General features: G+C 39.4%; 1 protein-coding gene across 2 annotated transcripts in view; it reads left to right on the top strand.

Annotated features, from left to right (window-relative positions):
- fndc3a (fibronectin type III domain containing 3A) overlaps nucleotides 1-14,152 on the top strand; it is a 135,958-nt gene that overhangs the window by 17,041 nt on the left and 104,765 nt on the right. The gene's annotated exons all lie outside the window — the stretch shown is intronic.

Here is a 14,152-nt window from a genome sequence, read left to right as displayed (position 1 = left end):
CTCCCGGATAAAAGAAAATGGGCAAAGAGGCGGGGCGTGGGCGGAGCTGAGGTGACACGATGACTAACAGACAGCAGACAAATGGCAATCCACCTGTCACTCAAAGTGGCCACGCCCTTAATTATGCAGAACTTTATTGTAGCGTTCACACCGGACGCGATTCACGTGAAGGTGGATGCTTGAACATTTTGATTTTACTCGCTTCATTCGCGTGTGACATTCACTGCACAACAGACGCAAATTCTGTTGTGGGCGGGGCTTCTGCCAGGCGGCTCGTCTCGTTGAGAAATGGCTGACATGGGCTGTGTTTACATGTCTTTTTTTGTTAAAATCTACTGTTAATGTGTGACAACTTAGTTTTAAGACTTTTTCAGTCGATAATATAGTTGTTTAAAGCTCAAATCTATAGTTTATTTATATAAAGAGTGCCTATTTGAACATTTTATCTGGCGTTTTCAGAGTTGTGAGCTCCAGCAGACAGCGACGGTCAGCGCTCGTCAAAGCCGGCGAGGGCAACCTTTCCTCGGCCAGTCCTTCTGCCGTCTGCCGCTGGCTCTGATGTCTCTGTGGTGTGTCTCAAGCCATAATTCGTCTTGTAACGACCGATCTTTGGTCTCATGGATCTATAATTTGTTCCCTGGCAAATCGTTTAGGCTGAGGGCAAAGTGAAGTTTCATAACTTTTTATTTTTAGGCTATATAACTGTACGTTGCAGTTGTAGCCTACTAGCACTGACTTTGAATGTTTGAGTGAATTATTTGCTTTATTTCATGTGTAGCTTATTATACCTTTTACTTATACTTTTGTATCATTGATCTTACATAAACTTGCATTTAACAAAAAGAGACTGGGTTGTTTCATGTCATTTAATGTTATCACAGTGATAATCATATTGTCTGAACCAGATATTAATATACAGATTTTCTCCTCATTGTTGACACTACTAGAGCAAGCTCCTTATTGGTTAACGCGGCGCGAAATATCCCCCAAAGTTCAGATTTTTCAACTTGAGCGATTCGCGTGATTCGCGCGTTCAAAACGCTCAATTCGCGTCATTTGCGCTGCCTCAAACGCGCGAATCGCGCCGCAGAATGCCATTTCGCGTCTCTGCATTGACTTAACATGTAAATCACTCGCGCGAATCGCGTCCGTTGTGAACGCACCATAAGGCTTTATATAATGTAAACGAAAAATTCACCCCCTCACAGTTGTCATGAAGGGCATTTTAACATGGGGCTCAATGAGATTCTGCTCCCTTCTGGAGCCTGTCCCTAGTGGCCAGTCGATGAATTGCAGTTTAAGTCACTTCCGTATTGGCTTCAAGAGAAACTGTGGGAGGTTGCCGCTTGATTCCTCCCAATGGTCACCATGTAACAGGCCCCTCCCACTACGAAATCTAGTTGACTAAACGCCTCTTAAAATGAACATCTGCAAAAATCCAGACATTTTCAGAGACCGAAGAAGAGAGATTCTGATGATTAATGTGTACAGGATTTTCCAAACTCAAAGGAACTTGTAGTTTTTTTTTTTTAATCCAACATAAGCAGAGGCTCGTAAATGTGCGTGATTATTTCACCGCACGCCGTCAGTGCTCGTGTAAATAGTGACGCGCCGCTGCAGTGTGTGCGAGACTTGATGAATAATATCAGAATGAACATTTATTCATTTGTATTAAATATTTTAGTCATTGTCATTTTTTCATATAATTTCACAATGTAATTCACACATTTAAGCCAAAATTCTTAATTAATATTCAAAGTAAATGTTTAACATTGTTACATTTCTTTAAGGCAGCTACCACACATTTACTCATCAATTTTAATACTGCTCTTATGAAAATTAACCATGGTTTTACTACAAATAAAAACAAAAAAACATGGTTATTGTAGTTAAACTGTGGTAACGACATATCAACCATGGTTTTGCTAACCATAGTTTAACTATGGTAGTTGCAGTAAAACTGTAATAAAAATGGTAATCAATCCACAAAAAACCCTGTGGCTAATTTTCGTAAGGGTGTTTATCAGTCAAATTCATTTAAAAATGTAAATTCAACAGGTATGAAATATGATCAGTAAGAGAGAAACACTGTTAATGAGAAGACGAGCACTGGACTGCGGTGGGTTAGAAGGAAATGCATATATTTATTATTCAGAGTGCACATTTGGAAGGGAACATTTCAGAAGGCTGAAGATATGAGATGTAAACATCCTCAGTTTGTAAGTGCATAGATGTACAACACACAAACTTACTCCCGCATATTATTTTCAAAGAAGAACCTTCATCCCGCCGGTTCAGTCTCACCCATGCTTTCCTCAATTCTTTTAGTGTTGGGATTCATGAAAACTGAGGTAAGGGTGTCGTTGTTTAGAAGTAAAGCAGCCGGATCGCTGCAGTAGCACCGGCGAGAGGATTCAGACTTTAGTTTTGATTGCGTTGTGATAGTACAGGAAGTAGCGGTGCGCTGCTCCACTCACTGGAAATAGGAAGTGTGATAAAGGTCAATATGCTGATTTTCTGCTCGGTAAACATTTCTGATTGTTATCAATGTTGAAAACTGTTGTGCTTTTTGAGAAGACTATTTTTATTTATTTTTTGATTGTTTGATGAAAATACATGTACCCAAAAAGGCACTCTCAGACATGACCTTGATTGCAAAATTATGATTTGAAATAGTGATTTAATTTTTATTTACAGTGAGGGAAATAAGTATTTGAGCACCCTGCTATTTTGCAAGTCCTCCCACTTAGAAATCATGGAGGGGTCTGAAATTGTCATCGTAGGTGCATGTCCACTGTGAGAGACATAATCTATAAAAAAAAATCCAGAAATCACAATGTATGATTTTTTAACTATTTATTTGTATGATACAGCTGCAAATAAGTATTTGAACACCTGTCTATCAGCTAGAATTCTGACCCTCAAAGTCCTGTTAGTCTGCCTTTAAAATGTCCACCTCCACTCCATTTATTATGCTAAATTAGATGCACCTGTTTGAGGTGGTTAGCTGCATAAAGACACCTGTCCACCCCATACAATCAGTAAGAATCCAACTACTAACATGGCCAAGACCAAAGAGCTGTCCAAAGACACTAGAGACAAAATTATACACCTCCACAAGGCTGGAAAGGGCTACAGGGAAATTGCCAAGCAGCTTGGTGAAAAAAGGTCCACTGTTGGAGCAATCATTAGAAAATGGAAGAAGCTAAACTTGACTGTCAATCTCCCTCGGACTGGGGCTCCATGCAAGATCTCACCTCGTGGGGTCTCAATGATCCTAAGAAAGGTGAGAAATCAGCCCAGAACTACATGGGAGGAGCTGGTCAATGACCTGAATAGAGCTGGGACCACCGTTTCCAAGGTTACTGTTGGTAATACACTAAGACGTCATGGTTTGAAATCATGCATGGCACGGAAGGTTCCCCTGCTTAAACCAGCACATGTCCAGGTCCGTCTGTTGTTGTTTCTAAGTGGGAGAACTTGTAAAATAGAAGGGTGTTCAAATACTTATTTCCCTCACTGTATATTTATATTTATTAGGGCTGTCAATCGATTAATTTCGCAATTAATCACACGCTTATCGAAAAATTAAGCGTACGCCATTTATCACATTAAACACATTCATTTTGTCATCTTTTGCCATATCCAGCAAAGTAAACAATCAGAAACCTGTATTTTCTGCTAGCTTCTAGGATCATTGGAGACTCCAAAATGACACCAAATAACCAAAAGTCCACATAATTATATTATATAATAAATTTATACACACCTAAGCACCCATGAAAAAAACATTACATAAAAAACCTTTACAGAATTCCCAGTGTATTGTGTGTGTGTGTGTGTGTGTACAGAGCAACAACAACAAGATTGCGTCCTTTTTAGACGTCAAGCTGCGATACCGAACAGAACCACATGGAGACGCCAAAATCCTAAATCAACGCGTTGACTGCATAAACCTACTATTACTAAACACAACAATATGCACATGATAAATCAAACATCCTTCCTGAGTGTGTGTGGAAACAACGCAAATGTACTGTGTGTCTGTACATGAATGCAGCGTGAGATCAGTGATTGAGAGTGCGCACACACACGGTTTGTTCTTTGTGCGTCAATATACCAGACTCTCACGTGCTCACTGTACGACACCAAAATCGCGCTCTTCGCGTTTTGGACTGTTTGAATGAATTCGATTACTTTGACGGCTTTAAATGTCCTGATCAGAAACAGAGAAGCAGAATCGGGTTAAAGAGTTAGAATGGAGATTTCCTCCTGCCAGGGTTACAGGTGCTGTAGTTGCTTAGTGTGATAAACTCCAGACTTCTAACATCATTGTCTGCGTGACGGAAATTACGTTAATGGCGCAGCTTCACGTACTTCTATCATTTATTTGCGTTAAATTATTTTAACGCGTAAGTAATTTAAATTAATCGCATGCGCATATATATATGCGTCATTTTGAGACAATAAAAATGTCACATGAATATTTTGTTAAATGATTTACTTACCGCATAATAAGTTGGATAATTACACAGTTTAGTCTTTTGTTATCCTGCAGAGGTTTCTTTTGCATAATAATCTGCTAACTGTACACTATCCCTTAGCCTTGCCGCACCCCCATTTTCATAGGGGGTAGCACTCCCCAGTTTAGGAAGCACTGCCTATTTAACCTTAGAGTGTCCCACATGAACATCCTTCTCTGGACATGAATTATACTCAAATCATGAGGCTTGTTGAGTTGTGTTATTACTTTTATAAGCCATCAGACTTTTTTTACTTGCTAGGTGATAAAAGGGTCATAAAAGCCTATAAACGTATATTGAGGGAGTAACATGAGCTGTATTTAGGGAACAGGATATTCTTTTATAGTGGTCTCTTTTCAAACAAGCTTATTCGGTCTCTTGTCAAATAAGCAACTTCCCAGAACCCCATAGCAACACACACACACACACACACACACACACACACACACACACACACACACACACACACACACACACACACACACACACACACACACACACACACACACACACACACACACACACACACACACACACACACACACACACACACACACACACACACACACACACACACACACACACACACACACACACACACACACACACACACACACACACACACACACACACACACACACACACACAAAAACATTTAGGCCTAAAATGCAGGATTTATGTGTGCCAAGTATAAATTGTAATGGCATTTCCGTCCATTTGGATTACATAGTTTTTTTTTTAACACAATCTAATCAACTGGTCCCACTTTATATTAGGTGAACTTGACTACTATGTACTAACATTTAAATTAATAATTTGATACAATGCACTTATTGTGTACATGTTTTTACATTGTACTTATATTTTTAAAAAATCTGCATGTAATTACATCTGTAATTCATTTCTGTAGTTACATTTATAATTACACTGTTGACCCTTCCCTTACACCTAAACTTACCCTTAAACTTACCCATACCACCACACCTGTCCCTAACTTTACCCTTAAACCAACCCATACCACCACACCTGTCCCTAAATTTACCTTTAAACTTACCCATCCCACCACACCTGTCCCTAACTTTACCCTTAAACTTACCCATCCCACCACACCTGTCCCTAACTTTACCCTTAAACTTACCCATCCCACCACACCTGTCCCTAACTTTACCCTTAAACTTACCCATACACCACACCTGTCCCTAACTTTACCCTTAAACTTACCCATCCCACCACACCTGTCCCTAACTTTACCCTTAAACTTACCCATACACCACACCTGTCCCTAACTTTATCCTTAAACTTACCCACACCACCACACCTTTCCCTAACTTTACCCTTAAACTTACCCATACACCACACCTGTCCCTAACTTTATCCTTAAACTTACCCACACCACCACACCTTTCCCTAACTTTACCCTTAAACTTACCCATACACCACACCTGTCCCTAACTTTATCCTTAAACTTACCCACACCACCACACCTTTCCCTAACTTTACCCTTAAACTAACCCATCCCACCACACCTGTCCCTAACTTTATCCTTAAACTTACCCACACCACCACACCTGTCCCTACCTTTACCCTTAAACTTACCCATACACCACACCTGTCCCTAACTTTACCCTTAAACTGACCCACAGCACCACACCTGTCCCTAACTTTATCCTTAAACTTACCCACACCACCACACCTGTCCCTAACTTTACCCTTAAACTTACCCATCCCACCACACCTGTCCCTACCTTTACCCTTAAACTTACCCATACACCACACCTGTCCCTAACTTTACCCTTAAACTGACCCACACCACCACACCTGTCCCTAACTTTACCCTTAAACTTACCCATCCCACCACACCTGTCCCTAACTTTACCCTTAAACTTACCCATCCCACCACACCTGTCCCTAACTTTACCCTTAAACTTACCCATACCACCACACCTGTCCCTAACTTTATCCTTAAACTTACCCACACCACCACACCTGTCCCTAACTTTACCCTTAAACTTACCCATCCCACCACACCTGTCCCTAACTTTACCCTTAAACTTACCCATCCCACCACACCTGTCCCTAACTTTACCCTTAAACTTACCCATACCACCACACCTGTCCCTACCTTTACCCTTAAACTTACCCATACACCACACCTGTCCCTAACTTTACCCTTAAACTTACCCATCCCACCACACCTGTCCCTAACTTTACCCTTAAACTTACCCACACCACCACACCTGTCCCTAACTTTACCCTTAAACTTACCCATCCCACCACACCTGTCCCTAACTTTACCCTTAAACTTACCCACACCACCACACCTGTCCCTAACTTTACCCTTAAACTTACCCACACCACCACAAATGACCCTAACTTTATCCTTAAACTTACCCATCCCACCACACCTGTCCCTAACTTTACCCTTAAACTTACCCATCCCACCACACCTGTCCCTAACTTTACCCTTAAACTTACCCATACCACCACACCTGTCCCTACCTTTACCCTTAAACTTACCCATACACCACACCTGTCCCTAACTTTACCCTTAAACTTACCCATCCCACCACACCTGTCCCTAACTTTACCCTTAAACTTACCCACACCACCACACCTGTCCCTAACTTTACCCTTAAACTTACCCACACCACCACACCTGTCCCTAACTTTACCCTTAAACTTACCCACACCACCACACCTGTCCCTAACTTTACCCTTAAACTTACCCATACCACCACACCTGTCCCTACCTTTACCCTTAAACTTACCCATACACCACACCTGTCCCTAACTTTACCCTTAAACTTACCCATCCCACCACACCTGTCCCTAACTTTACCTTTAAACTTACCCACACCACCACACCTGTCCCTAACTTTACCCTTAAACTTACCCACACCACCACACCTGTCCCTAACTTTACCCTTAAACTTTCCCATCCCACCACACCTGTCCCTAACTTTACCCTTAAACTTACCCATCCCACCACACCTGTCCCTAACTTTACCCTTAAACTTACCCATACCACCACACCTGTCCCTAACTTTATCCTTAAACTTATCCACACCACCACACCTGTCCCTAACTTTACCCTTAAACTTACCCATCCCACCACACCTGTCCCTAACTTTACCCTTAAACTTACCCATCCCACCACACCTGTCCCTAACTTTACCCTTAAACTTACCCATACCACCACACCTGTCCCTACCTTTACCCTTAAACTTACCCATACACCACACCTGTCCCTAACTTTACCCTTAAACTTACCCATCCCACCACACCTGTCCCTAACTTTACCCTTAAACTTACCCATCCCACCACACCTGTCCCTAACTTTACCCTTAAACTTACCCACACCACCACACCTGTCCCTAACTTTACCCTTAAACTTACCCACACCACCACAAATGACCCTAACTTTATCCTTAAACTTACCCATCCCACCACACCTGTCCCTAACTTTACCCTTAAACTTACCCATCCCACCACACCTGTCCCTAACTTTACCCTTAAACTTACCCATACCACCACACCTGTCCCTACCTTTACCCTTAAACTTACCCATACACCACACCTGTCCCTAACTTTACCCTTAAACTTACCCATCCCACCACACCTGTCCCTAACTTTACCCTTAAACTTACCCACACCACCACACCTGTCCCTAACTTTACCCTTAAACTTACCCACACCACCACACCTGTACCTAACTTTACCCTTAAACTTACCCACACCACCACACCTGTCCCTAACTTTACCCTTAAAGGGTTAGTTCACCCAAAAATGAAATTTCTTCCATTAATGACTCACCCCAATGTTGTTCCAAACCCGCAAGACCTCCGTTGATCCTCGGAACACAGTTTAAGATATTTTAGATTTAGTCCGAGCCGGGCTTTCAGTCCTGTGAATGTAAGTCTGTGCACACTTTGCTGTCCACGTCCAGAAAGGTAATGAAAACATCATCAAAGTAGTCCATATGTGACATCATTTGGTTAGTTAGACTCTTTTGAAGCGTCGACAATACATTTTGGTCCAAAAATAACCAAAACTAACACTTTATGAAGCATTGTCTTGTCTTCCGTTATCTTGGAATCCGCGTTCACGAGGCCACAGTGACATCACAGCGTCTTACGTCTGCAGCGTCACTGTGGCCTCGTGAACGTGGATTTCGTGGAGTTTACTTGTTTACGAGAATACTTGACAAAACTGGTATTTTGAGTTAATCTTGCATGTGTCCGCTCAAGCGCAAGAAGTGAAAGAGGAATCAATTTCCGTCTGAAATGCGCACCGAAAACTTTGTGCAAGTACCAAATTGAGTTCTCTTTTGCCTCTTCTTGTGCTTGAATGTTTTAAAATCGATTGAAAGTTGAAATTGGCAAGACTTTGAAACGCATTCAAATGATAAACTTTTAGTGTATGATGGTTAAACTTTGTAACTAATCACGATCACACGGATCAACTGCGATTTGTTACGTCACTATAATAATCATAACGTTTCATGATTTTTTTTTTTTTTTTTTTTGAGTGGACACATCTTTCATTTATGGATCACTGACAAATGCCATTGTTTATTAGTTTCTGTTAAAATAGTGTAATCCAAATAGATTGCAATTTTATATGCAATTTAAAATACATCTTACATTCAAGCCTAAATATTTTAGCACATAGCAATAGTCAGACAACTTCCTACAATGCCCTTACTTTACATCAGGGTGGAAAGTTTTGCAGACAAGCATCGTTCACATTTTCTTCACAAAGTATAAAAAATCTTGTTTGTCATTTCCCCTAGAAATTTCCAGCCGTTTCCCCTGTAGGCATAGATGACAAACAGTACTATGCACGAAAATTGGTTTTCCTATGTAATTGTGACCAGAATCAAATGAAAGAGTATTGTAGTATAATCTATGAAGTCATTCCCTCCTCCCACACACTTCCTGCTGACGAAACGCCATCGGTTTGTCATTTTCGGGTACAACCAACTCACAGTGAGAGCTCTTTTTTTTTTTTGTGCTCTTAGAAGAGGTTGGAGGTGTTCGCCACGTAATCTCTTGAAACAATTACAGTTCTGGTGAATGTGAAGGCCGTCATTCGACCCCCCCACCCCCTCCCTCCAATCTTCTCGTTACACCTCCTAATAGGAAGCCATCACCTCCAGTGTCTGACCTTTTGCCCCTCCTAGACCAGATTTGCACCCTTAGGCCGTGCTCCACTGTTGGCGTCATCCGCTCTCTTGCTGAGAAGAGGAATTAGACCGCGGAAACCACTGAACTGTTGCTCTCCGAGAGAGAGTAAGTGCTGACCACCTCCGTCTTGTAACCCCCCCCCCCCCCCATATTATGGTGTTGCGGTTTCAAAATAGCAGGTTTACTGAAAAGAAACAGTACGTTTCTTTGTTACTCAACAGCTGTGCACCGGAATCACCTGACTGTTAAATCAGTGGGGCTTCAAGTATGTTCTAGGGATGTAGCAATCGCAGAATTCCTCTAGTCCCAATACCAGTTGCAGATTTTGATGCCAATTTTGACAGTTTAATAAACTTTTATTGAACAAGGATGCATTAAACTGATTAAAAGTTACAGTAAATACGTTTATAATGTTACAAAAAAATAATTTTTAAAATAAATTCTGCTCTTTTGAACTTTCTCTTTATTAGAGAATTCTAAAAAAAATGTCATGTTTTTACACAAAAATATTAAGCAGCACAACTGTTTTCAACGTTGATAATAAAAATAAATGTTTCTTGAGTAGCAAATCAGCCATTACAGGAATGAATTGCATTTTAAATATATTAAAATATAAAACTAATTGTATGTTACATTGTAATATCGCAGGATATCACTGTTTCTACAGTCTCTTTGAACAAATAAATACAGCCTTGGTGAGCGTTGTTTATATACAACCGTGAGAGTATATACATACTATAATATAATAGAAATAATATAAAATAAATATAATAGTATAAAAATAATATAATTATAAAAAAACCTCATTCTCAACTTACAGCACACCTTCAGGGGTCTAGTGGAGTCCATGCATCCACGGGTCAGGGCTGTTTTTGCAGCAAAAGGGGGACCAACACAATATTAGGTCATAATGTTATGCCTGATCGGTGTGTGTGTGTGTGTATGTGTATAATATGTTTATATTCATTTAGAAATATTTTAAATGCAAATAAACTACGTTTTACTAATAAAAAGTAAAGAATATTGATACTGAAATTAAATAATAAAGGACTTTTTTTTAAAACACTAACTCTAGATATGCAGTTATGTATATTGTTTGTGGTGATTGCCTGTACAAAACGGTGCACCACCATACTGGAGTGTTTCTATGCAGTTGCTAAGGTATTCTGAGTGGTTGTTAGCATGTTGCTACATAATTACTATAGTGTCATGGGTGGTTGCTCACTGACCAAAAGTCAAAAGACCTCACCCCCAAATTTCTATGACATACTTCACCCTAGGTATGACTCTGGTCCCTCCTTCAATTGGGATGAGGACTCCAACACCTTAAGTAATGACTTGGAAGGGAAGTACCAAACTAAATTAAACCTGTAACACTGTTAATACCCGACTGACAGGAGCAGGTGCTTCATTTGCCCATCTTCCTAAAGCCTGTGTCTGCTGAAAAGCGGTTTGTTAAGTCTTTGCAGGATTCGTCTTATTGAGCATCACCCCTATGTGTGGGTTTAAGTAGGGGACTAGCTAACGGATTAGGCTGATCGCTGCGGCCAGTGAGAACGCATGCGCTAGATACTAATGAGCTTCAAGGACACATGTCATTTCCTCCTTATTACCTTCTGCTTGTGACTCATTGCGGGTCTGATACATGAGAGAGAGAGAGAGAGAGAGCGTGCCTCACACCGGGCTGTACTCCATACTATGAGTTGATTAGTTCATTTAAATTAGTTTTGGAGTGCGTGTGTGCGGACGTGGCAGGGAACGAATGGCGTATTTTTATTCCTCTGCTGCATGGAACCCAGACAGGTCAAAGAGTCCCTGAATACAATGAATGGAGCTTAAAATAGACTATATTTTCTCTTACGCACAATTCTAAAATAAGAAAGACGTGACATCCCACTCTACGCTCGAAACCACGACTGACTGACCATGACAAGACCGTACAGGTTTTCTGAACTGCCGGACTATTAACTCTTAAGTACACGGGCACAAATTAGTCAGTGGAAACATTTGAGTCTTTTTTGCTCTCAATATTGCAATTAAAAGTCAAGCCTAAAGTATGCCATACCACTGTGGGTGTAAGGCTAAAAATGACCTCATGAGCAAAGGAAGAAATTATTCTTAAATGCTAATGAGATGCTCATGTTTGGAAACGTCATTTAATGGCTCACCAACTTTATGCAGCATAGAGGGTTTTTTTATAGGGAACATTTCTTGCACTACCGTTCCAAAGTTTTTGAAAGAAAAGGAAAAAAAATCAATGCTTTTATTCGGCAAGAGTGCGTTAAATTGATCAATAGTGACAGTTACGATGTTACAAAAAAAGTTTTAAATAAGTGCTTTTCTTTTAAACTTTCTATTCATCAAAGAATCCAAACATTGTATCATGGTTTCCACTAAAAATTATAAAAAAATTAATATTATTAATATAATGTGACACTGAAGACTGGAGTAATGCTGCTGAAAATTCAGCTTCTCCATCATTGGAATAAATTATATTTTAGAATTTTATATTAAAAACAATTATTTTAAATTGGAATATTTCACAGTGTTGTTGTTTTTATATATTTCATGAAATAAATGCACCCGTGGTGAGAATAAGAGACTTCTTTTAAATTTTACTGGCGCAACTTTTGAATAAATTGTATAGGTCGACCGATAATGAATTTTATAGATAACTATAACTTGGTTGGCCTACGCTAGCCAATTATGTATTAATTAACCGTTTTATTATATATATTTATATTTTTTAAATGGATAATAAATGAAAACTTAACACATCAAGTGCTGAACTTCATTACAAAAAGTTCAAAACAGTACTGAACCAATAAAATGTACTGTACTTTATAAATATAAAAAAATATTAATATATTATGTCTTGATCATTCATGTTAGTTAAAAGTACATTAACTAATGTTAAGAGCTACAACTTTAAAATGTAAAAATGTATTAGTAAATGTTGAAATTAACAATGAACAATACTCTTATTAACTTTAGTTATTTACAGATGGACTCTCTTCAAGATGGCCGTCTTTAAACATCTACAGAAAGGCCAGCATTTTGAAATAGACACATATTTGTACTCTTGATGATTATCTAGGAGCAAAAGATGTATTACAGTGACAATAAAAAAAGCTACTAGCTAGCTTGTCACTAGCTTAAAATATGCAACTTTGCTGAAAAACAAATGCATAAAAGCGAACAAATGCAAATATAAACTAATGTAAATAGATAGTAACAATTGTGACATTAAACTTTTTTTTTTTTTTTTAAGTTGCCAGCCACCGCCATTTCCATTTTCAAAAAATGTTCATGGCCCCCAGAATTGTGTTTTATAAATATCTGAACATGTCAAAAGAAACCTGTTTTATTCTTTATTCCCACATTATTTTATTTATTTATTTAACACTTGAATGTGGGTAAGTTTCATAAAAAAAGCTACATTTTGAGAAAAAAGCTGAGAAGATATATATTTTTTTGGTCAGAGACTACATCTGTATCAGATTCGGAACAATGATAAAAACCCAGATGGAGTAGATCGAGTCCATCAACACCCTGAAAGCTTCACAGTCCTATACCTCGTCCTGGGTCAACATTTAATTCAGTAACGTTTGGTAGTTTTAGTTTCAATTCTGTTTAATGTTTATGATCGCGTGATATCGCTTGTTTCTGCATCTTGTTTCCATGTGTTTTGATCATGAGATTTCGTACTCTTTCAGAAGATGTGTCATAGCGCCCCCTACCATATAACAGTGCAAACACGGAAAGCCGGAAAATTCTGTCAAGGGCGGGGAAGCATTTTCTCACAAATGACGGAAATTTCTGTCAATGGCCTGCAAAGAGTTAAAAAGTCTAATAAAATCTGTCACAAAGCAAACAAAATGACGGTATTACAAGCCAAATTGTGTTCTGTAGTAGTATAGCTATTAGGGATGCCACAATTCTCAATATAATATTGAACTGTTCGGTACGGCATTCACGGTTCAAAACGCGCTTGTGAATTGCATTTTTTTTCGGTTTTACATTTAATTCATAATTTTTCTACAAAATCTATAATTTGCCTCCATCCCAATACTGAACAACGAGACATACATTCACATCACACGTTAGTGGTAGAGATATACTCATGGAACACTATAGTTATTCGCAATCACGAAAGTTAATTATTTGCATGCGTTTTAAAGCCTTGCCGGTTTCATTCGCGTGCTTATGCGCGGTTTTAACATGCGCTTTTCCGAGTGCGCGCACTAAACGCCTGTCAAACACGTGATTACTGGACTAAGTAGACGTCTTACTGCGCTAATACTGTCAAATACACACAAGGTTAACATAAACACAGTCGGTTATGTCTAAAGTGAAAGTAAAATCTCGTATATTAGATGCACGCAGGTCTTAAATTGACAGCACAATAGTGAACACGTGGTCCTTAAAGGGACAGTTCACCTC

The sequence above is a fragment of the Gobio gobio genome (genome assembly GCF_949357685.1).
Source record: "Gobio gobio genome assembly, chromosome: 8".
Taxonomy (NCBI): Eukaryota; Metazoa; Chordata; class Actinopteri; order Cypriniformes; family Gobionidae; genus Gobio; species Gobio gobio.
The sequence above is the reverse complement of the archived record's forward strand: the minus strand, read 5'-3'. Positions and strand labels throughout refer to the sequence as shown.